The sequence below is a fragment of the Sturnus vulgaris genome, chromosome Z, assembly GCF_052056855.1.
Source record: "Sturnus vulgaris isolate bStuVul1 chromosome Z, bStuVul1.hap1, whole genome shotgun sequence".
In the NCBI taxonomy this organism is placed as follows: Eukaryota; Metazoa; Chordata; class Aves; order Passeriformes; family Sturnidae; genus Sturnus; species Sturnus vulgaris.
In genome coordinates, this window is record NC_142283.1 from 25,156,803 (window position 1) to 25,172,489 (window position 15,687).

The 15,687-nt window shown below is 40.7% G+C and overlaps 1 protein-coding gene across 1 annotated transcript in view; it reads right to left on the reverse strand.

The window, feature by feature from the left end:
* Nucleotides 1–15,687, reverse strand: part of PTAR1 (protein prenyltransferase alpha subunit repeat containing 1) — a 91,955-nt gene that overhangs the window by 29,276 nt on the left and 46,992 nt on the right. The window lies entirely within an intron of this gene.

Consider the following 15,687-nt stretch of genomic DNA (forward strand, 5'->3'; position numbering starts at 1 on the left):
TCATCATTACTATTAGTTTCTCACAACATTTACAATTATTTTTCCAACACTTTTAACTCTGAAACATCCACCTCTGTTTTACCACTTCCAAAAGTATTAACTAAACCTCTTCCCATGTTGGCCATTATTTCTTTCAGGGTGTTTGCCTAATTTTTACTGTTTTTGTCTAATCTCTTTTTATGCAGCATTTGATTGCATTCCCTCAGCCACTCACTGTGAATCTATCTGGTCCTTATACAGGAAAGCATTTTTTCCCTACAAGTTTTACTTCCTCTGTATTTTTGAAGGACGAAAGGCATGTGGCACAAATTGTCGTAGTAATGTTTGAAATTATACCAAAGGTAGATCCATTGGTACAGAGGACCCTTGCTAAAAACATTCCAATCAGCTGCAGAGGAATGTAAAAGATCGCTAGAAAGCATAACCATATGCAATTACACTATAATCAACCTGATCTTCCTTTGCAAGACCAAACAGATATGATACATTCCCAAACTATACTGCATATTACTCAAAACTTGAAATATCACCCTAAAGAAGTTGACAAGTGGAAGAGTCATAGAATGCTGCTTCAAGGACAAAACTAAAGCTCAAAATAATTTACCGCATCATCAAGTAGTACTCATAGAAGAAAACAATATTAAAAAACTACTCTAGTGACAAACAAAAGCAGAAAAGCTGCTCAAGTCAGTTTCAAGGATAAATTCATCCTAGATTGTAAAAAGCTAAACGATGCAAAAATCCCTCTGAAAGAGGTTGTTCAAGAAGCCCTAGCACCACTGACTATTCACTCACTTCTGTGAAAATGTATCTTCTCTCACTCCTTGGGAGATTATTTCAGTCTGGTAGACATCAATGTTGAGATGTTTCTTTCCAATGCTCAGTTCTTCCTCTATCTCACTGTATTATTCACAGTTAAATCCTCCTTACCATATATAGATTTGTTTCATACTGTTTCTACCAGGGCTTTTCTTGGTTACAAGTTAAGATTATTCCTCTTTATTAACAAAAGGTAGATAACATTTTGTTCCTCTCAAATTATTAAGCATCATTCCTGCCCTGTGACATCTTTGTGTTATTTGTGTAAGACAAGCAAGAGCAAAGCAGAGTAGAGTTCAAAAGTTTGTAAGTGCATTTAAAGAAAGAGCTTCAACAGCAAGTCACGCTTCAACATTAGAAACTTGCTATCAAGATTCTAACACTACTCTTAAATCAGTTCCTGTACTCCTTTGTTCTCTCTCTTCAACAGGCAAAAAAAATTGCAGAGTGAAACCTTTTCCTCACATGAGACATTAAAAACCTTGGATTTCTGTCATGCCTCAAATGTAAAGTACTAAACAAACTAAACAAATAAAAACAAAACCAAAACCAAACCAAAACAAAACAAAACAAAGAAAAAGCTTTTTAATTTAGAAACAAAAAGCAATTTTCACAGGGTAGACTAATTACCCAATTTCTGCCCAAAATTACTGCACTTCTTTCTCTGACAGTGTAAGGTTTACCAGATGAAATGGAGAAAGAATCCAGGCACATATTTGTTCCTAATTAATGGAATAAACCATGCAAAACCTCACCTAAAGCAGTGTGGAATCACAGCAACAACGTAACTTCACTTGCTGATCAGACACCACGGAAGTGCCAGGCACTTGATATGCAGACAAGAACAAGAGAAACAGTCCATGCCAGGCACAATTTGATCTTCTGTTCCTGTAATTCTCTAAGCACCTTTATTAGCAAGCCAGAAGAAAACCAAATGCCATCTTATTCATGTACATAGAGATACCATCTCAACCATACATTGAGTATTAATAAAAAGAGGCAAATGTAAAACTGAGAAAAATTTCTTTTTTTGACCATAAATTCATAAGGCTACAGAAAAGGAAAGACTTTCCCTGAGTCTGATATATGACAGCTATGCATAATGATTACCACCCACTTCCAAGTTTTCAGCATTACATGACAAAGATTTATTTAGATGCTCTGGGTTAGTGGCTCTAAACTGTGGACTGCCAAGCTGTTTCCATGTTCAGTATGGTCACGCATCTGTCAATTATTAAGCTCTAAGGTACTGCTCTAATGTACTGCCACTAACCCTGCCTATGACTGTCCAATAATTTTCAAGAGCTTTTCTAATAATTTTCAAGAGCTTTTCTCTGAAAAATGTTTTTAGATTAAACGGAATTATCTCCCCAAACCTCTAACACAGGTTCACCAGATCCTTTCTAACCTTGATCCCCTGCATAAAAAACCCATCCTTATATTACATCATTCTTTTTTTCTTGGGAAACACATCACATGTGCTGCAAAGTCATGAAGTGGGCTACATTTAGAGCCAGAAGAATTAATCTCCTCAAAACAAAGTAGAAAAAATAGAAAACATTATGACATTACTTACAAACCAGATAGAGATGGGAGAGAAGAGAAAAAGAAGGATTATTAAATCTCCACCACATACAATTCAAAGGCATGTAAAATACAAAGTACTGCAGCAAAACTATACGCATAAACAAAACACACCAGATGCAAAACACCATATGTACGTGAAATTACATTCCTCTTGTCACAAGTGCTATGTAGATGGAGCTGAACGGTGACAATGTTATGCCTAAGAAGGAGGAATTCAATTTTTACGTGATACACTTAGGGACAAGAAAAATAAAATTAAAACTAGTATAGGTTTCCTGTGAGGTACCTGGGTTTGAGACTGAAGAATCTGCAATCATAAGGATAACCCTGGAAACAAAAAAGGAAGGCACTGCTACCACCCTGAGTCCCCAGGTTAAAATTTGCAACAATACTGCTCCTGCCATCTCATAAAATGCAGACCGATATTGATGCATTTTCACTCCATGTTTGCTTCTGACACTTAAATGCCTCCTTACAACTGAAAATGTCAAAAATCTCATCAGTTCTGAGTGTCAGTGCTTACTTGCTAGGCTATAACCATCAGCAAGAGCAGACTTGGGAGCCACTACAACAGAATTCAGAAACTACTGCCTGGGGGGAAAGCCTACCACAGCTGATGAGCAACAGAACAAAAGCCCAGGCTTCTAATGCTTTAGTCTCTCCTCAGCAGAAAACAGATTGCAGATTTACATTCCTGAAGCTTAACATGTCGGTTTTAGGTAGGACTGCAGCCAGAAGACTGGCTCTTTGGATAATGCAAGCATGTCAGAGACCTTTTGGGAGATTCCTTCCTCTTGGTTATAAAAAGTTTTTATTTCATGAATGTTGTTTTAAAACAGCTGTGGTCATTGGAACTTCAAGTGTCTTCAAAAGATTCATTTACAAACAAGTGTGCAAGAATAAACAGACTTTAGAAATTATAGCATTCTGAATATGTAATTCAGGCACAACAGCAGGTGCTTTTTACATTGTATGTTAAGTCCTTGTTACGTATTTGGCATTGCCTTGGTTACAGCAAGTAACAACGCACCAACAGGCTGTGTCATCAAAATGCACCAGATGGATGCTCCAGTTACACAAATCTCTTCCCTTCTCCACTCCTCCAAATAGGATGTAACTTTTAAGAGCAGTGACAAGCATCAACATAGAAAACCTATGTTGATAATCACTTCCCCGCCAAAGTGTAATCACTGTACCAATAACTTTAGTCAAAAATAATGCTAAAATTTGGACTTGATCTCGAAAGCCACAGTGCTTGCAAGGCTTCAGGAAGTTGGAGCAGGTGAACATGAACAACACACAACTGAAAGTCTCAGTCGAGTCTGGCTTTTCTTTTCCTAAATAATCTGCTTCTGTCACCAGCCTGAAGCTCCCTGGACACTGCCAGAAAAGGTGACTGGTATTTTTTGCACATTCAACATCCTAGTTTTTCTTCCTAGAGAAAAATCAACTGGACTCCTCTGTTTCCCACATTTTCCTCACCATGAACCCACACTTCCTATTGACTGATGTCTGAGCAGCCCAGACACAAAAACAGGGCAAGGCCTCTTCCTCATCGGGTGGCACCAGTGGAAAACAGGTGGGTTTTCCATGAGGCTGCAGAACAGACCACTACTTCACACTGAGCAACTTTTCTCTGCAAGCACAGTCCTCCTTCCTAAAACCATTACAGGCTGTTCAAACTAAAGGCAAAGAATTATAGGTAACTTCACAGCACAATACCTCATATTTCAAAGATGTGATGGGTTTGCACTAGCAACATGTCTTCCCATCAGAGCATGAATGCCCACAGGTGGCAGGTGAAGACCAATTAAACCTATCTGAAAGCGTGAGCTTTATCTGGACTGCATTCACTGCTCAGTACCTCGCTACATCTGAGAAGTTAACACAGACAAGGAGGCCACCAAGTTGTGCATGCTACCACACCGCAGTAATTGTGTGAGATAATGAAGCCATGAAGCCAAGGAATTCCCGTCATACACTGGAGAGAGGGAGTTTTCAGCAGGCAGAGTAAACAAAGTGACTGTGAATTTGCACATGACCGGAGAAGGTTAGTTTTTAAGGGGGCAGGTGTGTGCCTGATTTTTTTATATACTAAGCATAATAATGGAGACACAGAATATTATAAAAACAACAGAAGAGCAGGGCTTTTTCTGTATTATATTTCAGTCTTTACAGTTCATAGGACTACTAAACTTTCATATTGATTTTGGAATTATTTTAACTGACTGAAGAAAATATGATCCTCTTCCTTCCATCACAAGAAACTCTGAATTAGTCAGATCCTGTGACTATCCCACCCTGTGAATCCCTTCCTGGTAATTTCACCCTCTGGCTTTCAAGTGTAAGACACCTACAAAAGTATACATAAACCTTACTGTTTCAAATGACCAATGGCCCTAAAAAGGCTGTTTTACACACTGCTGTTTGAAAACACAAAGTTCTTGGGCAGGCAGCTAAAAACCTTTCTTTTACATACAAATTAAGAAGTTCTGTTTCTTAACACAAAAAAGGAACTCTTATCTCACTGCTGTTCATGCTATTCTGCTATCCAGATTGTACTTGGTGTACATATATGAACTTGCACTACAGTGCCTGTGGATGCCACTGCTTACAAGATCATAACACAGACTTTAATACTGAAGATCAAAATTGAGTTGTGAACTGTCCAGGTTTCAACAGTTACTTACTGGAAGCAAAAAATTAAAAAAAAAAACCAACTTGAACCTCTAGTCATTATCTTCATGGATAAAGGGGCTGAAGAAAAGGTATCTTCAAAAAAATATTAATTTACACACCAGAAATTTGACAAATAAAAATTGTCTTTGCTCCATGCACAAAAAGCTTGTTTTACTTTTAATTCCCAAAGAATCACCAAAGGTCAATCAGTTTTGAAGTAGGGACCTTTCTACTTTTCTGAAAATTGACTGTATGAATGTTAACTGTTTACAAGCTGCAATTGTGCTTTTAGTATTCACTTTTTACGCAACCATACTTCCATGCTGATATTCAGCTTAAACTTCTTCTATTTGCGATCAGGAGGCAATTTATCCTGAGGGGGCTCTGACAGAACGAGATCTCCTTTAGGAAATGCTTTGCTGTCCTTGGTCAATGACAGCCAGCAACAGGACCCCAGCAACACAGCTAGTGTCATACCCAGAGCAGTGGAAGATATCAGCTGATGCTCCATATCACCTGAACAACCAATATAACCTAAAGAGTCGTCCAATAAATTATTGAGATTACTTAATATCTAAAAAAACAATTACACAGGCAGCTTACACACATCCTAACCAATATATTCTCTTCTCTCCAGCTTATTTGGCATTCTTTGAGACAAATTTTTTCAAAGGGCTGGGTTATCTTGACTTCAAGCACAAAAATAACCCAGTCTGTAGCTAATGTAGTTGTTATTTTTTTAAAATAATGCAGTTTGATTTTAATTCAAAATATGTTTGATGTATTGTCAATCAAAGCATTAAGCCTGCATTACTCTTAAAATACAAACGTTCAATGTAGCTTTTAAATTTGCATTTAAAAGGAGAATTCTTGACCTAAACTGAAATAAAGACATTTAGTCTTTATAGCTTACCAAGGTAAAGAAAGAGATATACGAAAATGTGTTAAGTCCACACACAACTTTAACTGCAACTAAAACTGCTGATTCCAGAATCAATGTGGTCCAAAGGTCCCACACTGAAAACAATGCATTAGAACTGCCTGACTTGGACATGACTTTAAACTAGGGCTACGCAGTCAGACTAATCATCATGAGGCTGCAGTTAAAAGTCTAAAGCCTAGATGTTGAAGCAAATGCAGAGCCAATATTATGAAGTGCAGCACTGTCCCCTCGGGCTAATGCCCATCTCCTTGCCAAAGGCATCAAGCTCAAACGTCTCCTTCCCATGCACCTTGCAGCACAGTCCTACAAGAGGAAGATTTTGAGGACTTTGAGATTTTCTCATTGTTATGAAATAAAATTAAGATGCCAAAATCTGAATGATGCTGTGGCAATCTCATAAGCGGATTACATAAATCATTTATCAGCAAGGAATGATAATTGTTAAGCAAGAGCAGAAGCCTGAGTTCATCCTTATTTATCACTCTGAGGCAAAAGGTGTAATAGCTGTGAATATCAGAAATACACACCAAGTTTGCAAAAACGTTATGCAAAGTGTCCACTAAATATGTAATGGAATTACAAAGCAAAAGGCTGATTTTATATTGACTCTTATTTAATACAAATTTCTGTCAGGTCACCACAGCAGTACTGGGAGAGATGTTCTCATTAAGTTAATGTGACTGCATTGCACATAGATATTTCGAATGCTGTTTAGTAAACCTTCCATTTCTTAAAAACAGTTGCTATAAATTTTGAAACTGCTGGAAAATAATTTCACACCACCAAGAAAATAATTTTTCTAAACTTCTGGGCAATAATATCCTCCATCTTGACCATCTCAAAAATTCAATTAAAAAAATATAAATTTCAGGTCACTGAATTGGCTAATACAGCAAATCTACCTGTATTTCAGTGCTTTCCTAAGGGGAATGACAGCGGTAAGAAGTTAAAAACCTGCACCCATCGGGAGGAGATCACGATTATCTGCACATGGTACATGCCCTCCACCTCAACTCCCACTGCACCAAATGCCAGCAGCAAAGCAAGAAGCTGTCTGCAGGGTAGCTTGCTAAGCAGAGGATGAGGAAGACAAGCTGGAGGAAGGTCTCTGTCCAGAAGTCATATCCCATCCCACCAGGACTCCAGCAAAACATGCTGCACGAGCTAGTACTTGACACTCATGGGAGGCACAGCACTCCATCTTTAGAGCTTCCTGCCTTGCTTAAGCTAAGAGCAACAAATATGGCATGTGCAGCTCTTGTCTCAGTCACTTCATTTGAGCAGAGCTTAGATCAGATGGCATCCAGGGATCTTTTCCAATTCAAATTACTCTGTCATCATAAAAAGCTGGTATAAGAAAGCTGTTAAGAGAAATAAAAAAACCTCAGCTCCCCATACACACCATACAAATACATACTAATCTCCTCTTCGAACAGCAGAGGCAGTACCCACCCTCCTAACATTTACCTGGGACAGCAACATATAAAAAACCTACTGGTTTCACCTGTTCTTTGGATTTGAGAAGTGTTAGTTTAAGCATTCTGCTGATGTTAGCCTCAGAAAAACCTGGAGCAAGAGCTTTTACCCTGTGCTTCTTCACCTGACTTTGGTGACAGCTTTTTTAGTCTCAGTTCTTCTTTCAAAAATGTTTTTCCCAATTTAATTTTATTTACTCTAAGGAGTTACATTTGAGACTTCCAAAGCACCAAGATTTCAAACACGATCAAAGTCTCATCAGAACAGACACTACATAAATACATGATAACACTAAGACTGTTGGCACAAACTGCAACTTGCATGTCAGAATAAATAAATAAAATTTTTAAACTTCTCAAATAAAACTTCAGCACATATTAGGAAAACTAAGTCACAGTCATATATGTTTAAAATCTTCCATTATGTTCTTTTTTCTTTCTCCTCCTTCTGTTTTAAAAAAACCTTCCTTTTACCCAAACCATAAGTTTTCGTCCACCCTTGAGTTTTGAGATAATAGGTTTATTAAAAAACCAAAAAACAAAAACCAAACCAGAATGGTCATACAAGAGAAATTACTAGAAAGCTATTGTCTTTTATGCAGAAGTAAAAATTCTTGCAGAGAAATAAAAATATTTAACCAAATGAATATAGAGTACCAAACCTTTAAATACTAGATATTGCACCAACACCTTAACCACACACATACAGAAAGGCATTTCTCACCCTGATACACATCCCCAAAATGGTAAAAATAAGGCAAAAGTGAGACAGTGTAGGATAGTCACTCAAATTATCTTTGCCATAATGGGCAAGTTTTGTAGTCTCCACAGCTCCACTGTTCTGGTGTTTTTCTGTGTTCATCTTCCGGAGTTCAAAGTTCAAAAATTAAATTCAGCAGGTATGTTCCTGACACACAAAAATGGTTCAGAAGAGTTTAATTAGCTACAAAAAGAAACGACCACTAAAAGGATTCAGCCTAAATTCCATGGATTTTTGCTCAGTTGTGACTAACTGGCAGACTTTTAACGAAGCCTCTCACTTTCTACACTCACATTTTTCTCAGATGGGTGACAAGGTGGTCATCTTCTTAAGGAAAGTAGCATTTATGGAAGTAGTCATCAAAAAGAAAGACACAAGTAATTCTTAATTGCTGGGTTATGAGCAAGATCTGATGGATCAAACTGCCCAAGAACAGGCTGGACAACACAAGGGGAAGGCTAAAGGTATATGGCTAAAATAAAATAATAATTAAGCATTCTGAATTTTTGGTTTTAATTGACTGAACATCGAAGAACATCTCCTCCTTTTGCTAAGTGACAAGAAAAACAGAGACTCCCAGCATGGTTTATCTCATGTAGACTAGATATCGTTTTAAATACTTCTACATTTATTTCAGTTTCCTAGATGATGTTCAAAATCCTGATGCTTATCCACAGACAGTTACTTACACAGGCTCATGGGTGACGGAAACTTCTTCCAGTATGTATTTTTAACTAGACAGGAATCACCACAGGAGACACGATGGACCAGGTGAGATGTCACCTGCCTAGAATCATCTCTGTAGAAACAGAACTCCCTAGAAACAGAATTGCACTTTCATTCCTCCTCTCACGTCAATATGGATGGTCTGTAGCAAAAAGGGTTTAGTGTGGAAACACACATTCTTATGGCTCCAGAGTATCTTCAGCTAAGTCCTCTGCCATCCACAGCTGTCATGTACCCACTGTACTGCTTCTGTATTTATTTCTTCAGAACTAGGACAGACATTATCATCACGTGCCTGCATACGTGAAAGCAGCAAATAAACATGTTTCCCTAGGCCCCTTCAGTAAAGCAATAAACATACAGATTTTTGGAAGAGCATTGGTACATGCAGTGGAAATCACTGCTCTTAGTAGCTGACTTACCAAATCAATCCTTACTATGAAGCAAAACCAATCAATCTGTTTCTCAGAAACCTTTAACCTCTATGCAATATTACTGGCAATCTATTAGAGATAAATGAGCAGAGACTTGTTTGTCAGAACTCTCATTAAGCAGGAATCTTCACTTTCTAGGAAACCAGAAAAACTCATTTAAAAATGCATTCATCAAGACTTTACTCTGGTAATAAGATTTTGTTCAAAGTTAAGTTCAAAGTTAAGATTTAATTAATCAAGCTTCACTGCCTATGGACAACACATATAAAAACGATCTGAAGCACCTCTAATATTTTTTAATATTGAAGGTCTGATTCTTCTCATTCACAATTTCATGTAAATCCAGAGCAGCTATGATCAATAACAGGCAATTCATATGCCAAGGGAAAAAAATGCTGAATTTGAAGTATCTAGGCCAAGTGAAATGTTTTAGCTCTCAGCTTGATTTTTCCTACATTTTGTCTATTTGAAGACTCTGAACTTTATATTATAAATCCTTTTTTGTTTTTGTAGCATGTTCATTAGTTTTGGTTATTAACCCTGAACTCACATACATGTACGAACATGATGTTTATTTTCCTACCCTCCTTTTCTGGAATTAAAATTAGTCTTTCCTGATTTTGCTTGCCATAAACATTACCACACACTGACACTATCTAAAGACAAGCAACAAAACCACTGCAAATGACTAGCCACACTGGCCTGTTAAAAATACAAAACAAGCAGCTGAACAGGATATTCCATTTCTTTTTGCCCTCATGACTTTTCTGTTGGTTCTAGTGCTGATAAGCACTGCTTATAAAAAGTAATGTTATCTACATTTCAAAGATGCACACAGTCCTCATATTGAAGGCTTTTTAAGTTTAAGAACATATGCATTGCATATGACTGGCTTAAAATTATATATAAGTAGTCAGAAGCCAATTAAAATCCATTCAAATCTCATATGCAAAGAGTTCACGTTTCTCATTTGTGTTGTTGTTTAGACAGATGACACAAACTTTAGCCTCAAAACTAGTACTCCCTTTGTTCAAAGTGTTATGGAATACTTACATTACCATAAAGCTAACAAAATCTTCAGATTTATAAGATGTTTCATATCTTCAAAAATCCACATCCAATTTCCCTGCCCCAAAATAATAAGAGCATGGTGGACTACAAGATTTTTACCTTTGGGATACATAATGCCACCACATCCAGTATCACAAAATCTCTTCTAAAGTATTAGCTCCCATGTTTTAAATACATGAAGGCAATTCTATTAAATTAAAAAAAAATAATAAAAAAAAAAGAATGCATTTGCTTTCCAACAGATGTGAAATTACAAACTTGTCATAAACAAAGGACTGAGAACTAAATTAACAACTCAGGAAAATTGTGAAAACGATTTCATGTTAAGCACCCAGACAGGGTTATACTAAAAAGCTTTGGAATGTCTCTTAACATACCAAAACTATATTTTCTATCTACCTAGATGTACCAAATCACCTTCCCAGCATTTTTACTTTTTTTTTAACTGAAGAGCTAATCTGTAAATACTTTTGATAGCCTTCCAATGGGATGGCCTTGCATCTGTTAAAAGACAGCAAAGACAGCATAGTAGCCAGAAAGTTTGCTACTTTAAGTGAAGATAATGCACTAATGTAAAATAGAAGTATCATTTTAAGCTACAACTAGAAATGTCCAAAACTCAGAGCAATGAACTACATGATTCACAGTACCCAGCCAACCCTGAACCACCATTACTTTGTAGAAATCAGTTTGGCCTAAAAGCCAAACCACAATCTCAGACCACATTTTCCAAGGAAGGCAAGCTGTCTTACACTAAGGTCTACATTTCACTCATTAAACATCCACAACATTCATCTAAGGTGCATTACAACACTGGATGTTCTGCTTTTGCAGTTTCCTGCTATTATTCACCGGACACTTAATTTATCTGTACAAACATGCACGGATGCACAGAATTCAATAGTAACTGCTCTCCTTCCCTCCTGAACAGCCCTTCTGGGCAGTCTATCCTGCCCCTTCCCCCCCACAGCATTAGAGACAAAGGTAAACACGCAACTCACTTTTGGTGTGGCAGCACACAGAGAATAAACACATTCTGTATCACCATCACCTTTTGAGAAGAATAGACATCACGTGCTTGTTCCCAACATGGGCTGCAAAGGCAGGTGCAGCTGGTCCAGATTTAACAGCAATGCAGCAGAACCTGAAGTACTATGACTGGAATACTGGCAAATTGTTTGGGACCCATGGGCCACAGCTGCAGAGCAGACACAAAACTGCAGCCACCTGGGTGTACTCTTATCAGCTGGTGTAACGTGACGTATGTCAAAGACAAGAAAAACGCTACATGGCTGATCTGCCCTACACCCACATTAGCTCAGTCTTAATGTATGCAGAGTCAGGCAAACATCTCTGCCTTCTAGCTCCTCAATAGCTATGAAAACAGCCATATCTGCAATGCACTCTCTAAACCAAACTGCAGCTCCACAGCCCAAAAAATCTACAACAGGAGAAAGTAAAAACATGTCATGCTCCATCCCAGACCCACAGCCCCATCTCTCTTAAAAAGGAGATTTATGATGGCAGTAAAACAAGTCTTGGTAGACGGCTCCTATTGACTCTTATCCTTACAGAAGGCAGATATAGTGCATACGGCTGCACTGACCACGACTGTGGTTCAGGCACTGTTATTAAACTCCTTCTCCGGGGGTGTGGGCGAGGGGGGAGGGTGGAACAAAAATCAGGACGCCTTCCTTTTCCTGAAACCAGAACGTGATGGTAGCAGATGTCACCTTCCCCCCAGCCCAGGGGCGGAGAGCACGCTCTATGGGGAGGATGGGGAGATCCAGGCCCCGCTGGGTTCCCTGCTGCAAACCGGAACGCGGCCGCAGACCCCAGCAGCATCTCCCGACGGAAAGGCTGCTGAGACCGTCCTGCTGCGACGGCGACCACTCGATCACCGGATGCGAAATCCCCACACTGCCCCCTCCCACCTCCCATTTCTCCTTTCCACTATAGAAAAGGTGTGCGTTGAAAAAAATACCTAAAAAATAAAAAACAGCAAACCAGTGCACTGGGTATGCGAGGATCCACACAACATTATGCTACACACAACCCACGCCCACCAAATAAAATAATGGAATAAATAAACGGAGGAAAGCACGCAATGCCCCGCCGGAGGCCGGGATGGAGACGGTCATGGCCGCGTTGGCGCCGCTCCCCGCGGCCCGGGGCAGGTGCGGAGCTGCCCCGCTGGCTCGGAGATGCGGCACACGCAGCCGGACCCGGGCAGCCGCAGCATCCGCACCCGCTGCGGGCACGATCCACCGGGCGGGACCGGGCCGGCATCCCGCGCTGGGCATCCGCCCCGAGGGCCCGCTGCCTCCCCGATACCAGCTCCGCGGGGGGGGCGCGGCCGGACCCCCCTCCCGCTCCCGGCCGCGACCCCTCCGCACCTGGTGCGGGTCCGCGCCGCCTCCTCAGCAGGCTGGGCAGCTCCGGCCGGGGTGGCGGTGCAGCGCAGGGCGGAAAGCCCAGCAACCGGCCGCTCCTCCCGCGGCCACCATCTTCCTCCTCCTCCTCCTCCTGCTGCCGCCAGCACCGCCCGGGCCGGCCCCTCCCGCCGCACCGCCCTCACGCGTCAGCGCGCCCGCCCGCTGCCTCCCTCTCTCCTGCTGGCCCCCCGGCGGGAGCCGGGCCCGCCGGGCGTGGGCGGTGCCGCCCCGGTGCCCCGGCGGAGCGGGCGGGGGTCGGCGGAGCCCCTTAGCTCCCGGCGCGGCCGAGCGCAGCCCTGGCCCCTCGCCAGTCCCACAGCCGGCGCTCTCCGGAGCGGCTGCCGGCGCCTGGGTAGCTCGCAGCGAGGAGGCCCTGCAGGGCGGCGACCTGCCCGTCCCCCGTTCCTGGACAGCCCCGGTGGCCCAGCAGGGAGGAGGTGTGAGGGTGGGTGTGCCAAGGCGCCGCATCGCAGCTGCCAGCGGGCCCTGGGCATCCTCCACCCTTGGGGGGAAGCTGCCAAGACCGAGGTGCGGCACACCTAGCCAAATTGTGCACGCAGCCTGCAGGGAGGACTGCTACCATGCCAGAAAGGGCTTAGCAGTGCCTCTTTCTCAAAATATGTATGTTCACATACACAAACACAGCGTTGGACCATAGCGTGCATTTATAGCCCGGCTGTAAACTATCTCATATCTTCTCTGGGCTCCTGCTCCCTGTACTTAACTGCCTCAGTGATTCTACACCTACAAGCAAAATCCTAAATTCCTCAAGATAGTGTCTTGCATTTTATGGTACTTAAACAAAATAAACTATTAAAAGAAATATATGCTCTCTTTCTCACAGCCAGATTGATACCTAATCAGTTTTTCATTTTAAAAGAGGCCAGGGGATTTTTAAAAGCCTAACAACTGGTGAAAAACTGTAGTATTGGCAACCTAAATCCATACATTTTGACAGTATTATTAATTTATCTCTTCAGGGAACGTGTTAAACATCTGTGAGGTGTTTAGGCAAACCCCACTGCAAACTATCATAAGTAATCTAGATATAAAGGCTTCTAACTAATGACTATGATAACTTGGTGTTTGGATTTAAATTCTGTTTTCCCCCTGCTGGTGGATAGAGCCTTTTTGGTTCTTGGTAACACCTATTCTCCTGTTGTGATATAGTTCAGTCACTGTATTGCACAGCTGCATTTTTAAATGCCCGATGCCAAAATGCAACAGTATTCTCCAAATGAATACTTCGAAAATGAGAGTACGAAGAAAAAATGTTGAAAAGAATGAAGAAGTGAAGGAAACACAAATAATTTATTCTTTAGACAACTGGTACCAAAGTCCCTTACTCTGCTTTTAATACATTGCAACACTTCATTTCTTTCCCTCCTATGCTAATAGCGTCTATTCACCACTGGTTTTCTATCCTGTTCTGGAGGAACCTAACATTTGTAGCAAAAATAAATAAACCTGGAGGCCATGTCTGTTCCCTTTTTCTTTGCTAAACCCAGCATATATGGTTCTGGAATAGCCTTGGGTCACCACAACTTAAGGTGTATAGAATATGCATGACAGATTTCCAAAACTATCGATTCTTGGAGAGTTACGTTAGATAAAACAACTTGCAATCAAGTTCCTTCCCCCTGTTCTTCCTCTCAAAATAATGAAGCAGTTGGTCCTGAAGGTGATCTAAATTTGTCCTGCTCTAAGAGGGAGGTTTGACCTCTAGGGGTCCCCCCAACCTACGTTTTTCTGTTACATTTTCTATGGTTTTAAAAGATTAACAATAGCAGTCCCAACGACTGCTAAATTATATCCTAGAAAAGTTTCATGTCCTAAACGCATTTTTCTCCCAGCGCTCCAGTTACCGCATTCAGATCTTGTAGCACGTAAGTTGTCTGTGAACCTGAAGGGACAGACCTGCTAGAATGCAACAGTATTAGTATTGCTAATGCTGCATTAGCATTGACCTTCAGGCTCTTACTTGTTTTCATGATCGTTATTTAGTCAAATTTTAAAATAGAAAATTAAAACCGACTTAAAGACCAGCAGGAAAAGCACTAATCTGTAACATTTATAAAATCAAGTAGCACTGCAGATGAATCAATACTGTTTGCTGGATATTAAATTATAGCCTTCTGAGGGTGAGTTTTGTAAGTAGCTGTGGCAATCAGTGACAAACACGTATCAGCCAGCTTCTGGCATATTCAGGCAATCTTGCTAGGTAAAAAGTGCTATTTACACTGAACCAATTTTTTCATTGCGGGGGGAGAGGGAGGAGAGAAAGGGAGGTGTTGCTATTTATATACCCATTAGCCTAGATAAAAGCTTTGGCCCTGGCAGCTCAGACACATTTTTCCTATATTAGTCTACTAATATAGTCAGTTTCTACATGTTTTCAGGACCTGAACATTGCAATGATCTTAGGTGTGTGTGACTTGTTATTTTCAGGCTTGGCCCAAAAGCAAAACATCTCTCACAGGCTAAAAAGACCAGTGCAAGCTTGACATTTTTAAGGTCAAGACAGCCCAAGACCCAGAAGGGATCGAAATGAATGCTTTCTACAGTCTTAAAGCTCAGGATTACAGCTTTTATATCTCAAAAAGCATTAAAGACTGACTCTGGCATGTGCATTACCTGTTGCTAGAACAGAATAGGCTGTTTCAGGGGTGCTTGCTGGTGGGTTTCAGACATCAAAATGTTTTCAAATTCTGGTACTGGACCAAGGCAGTTTTATGAATAGTATCTTCCAGACACAACC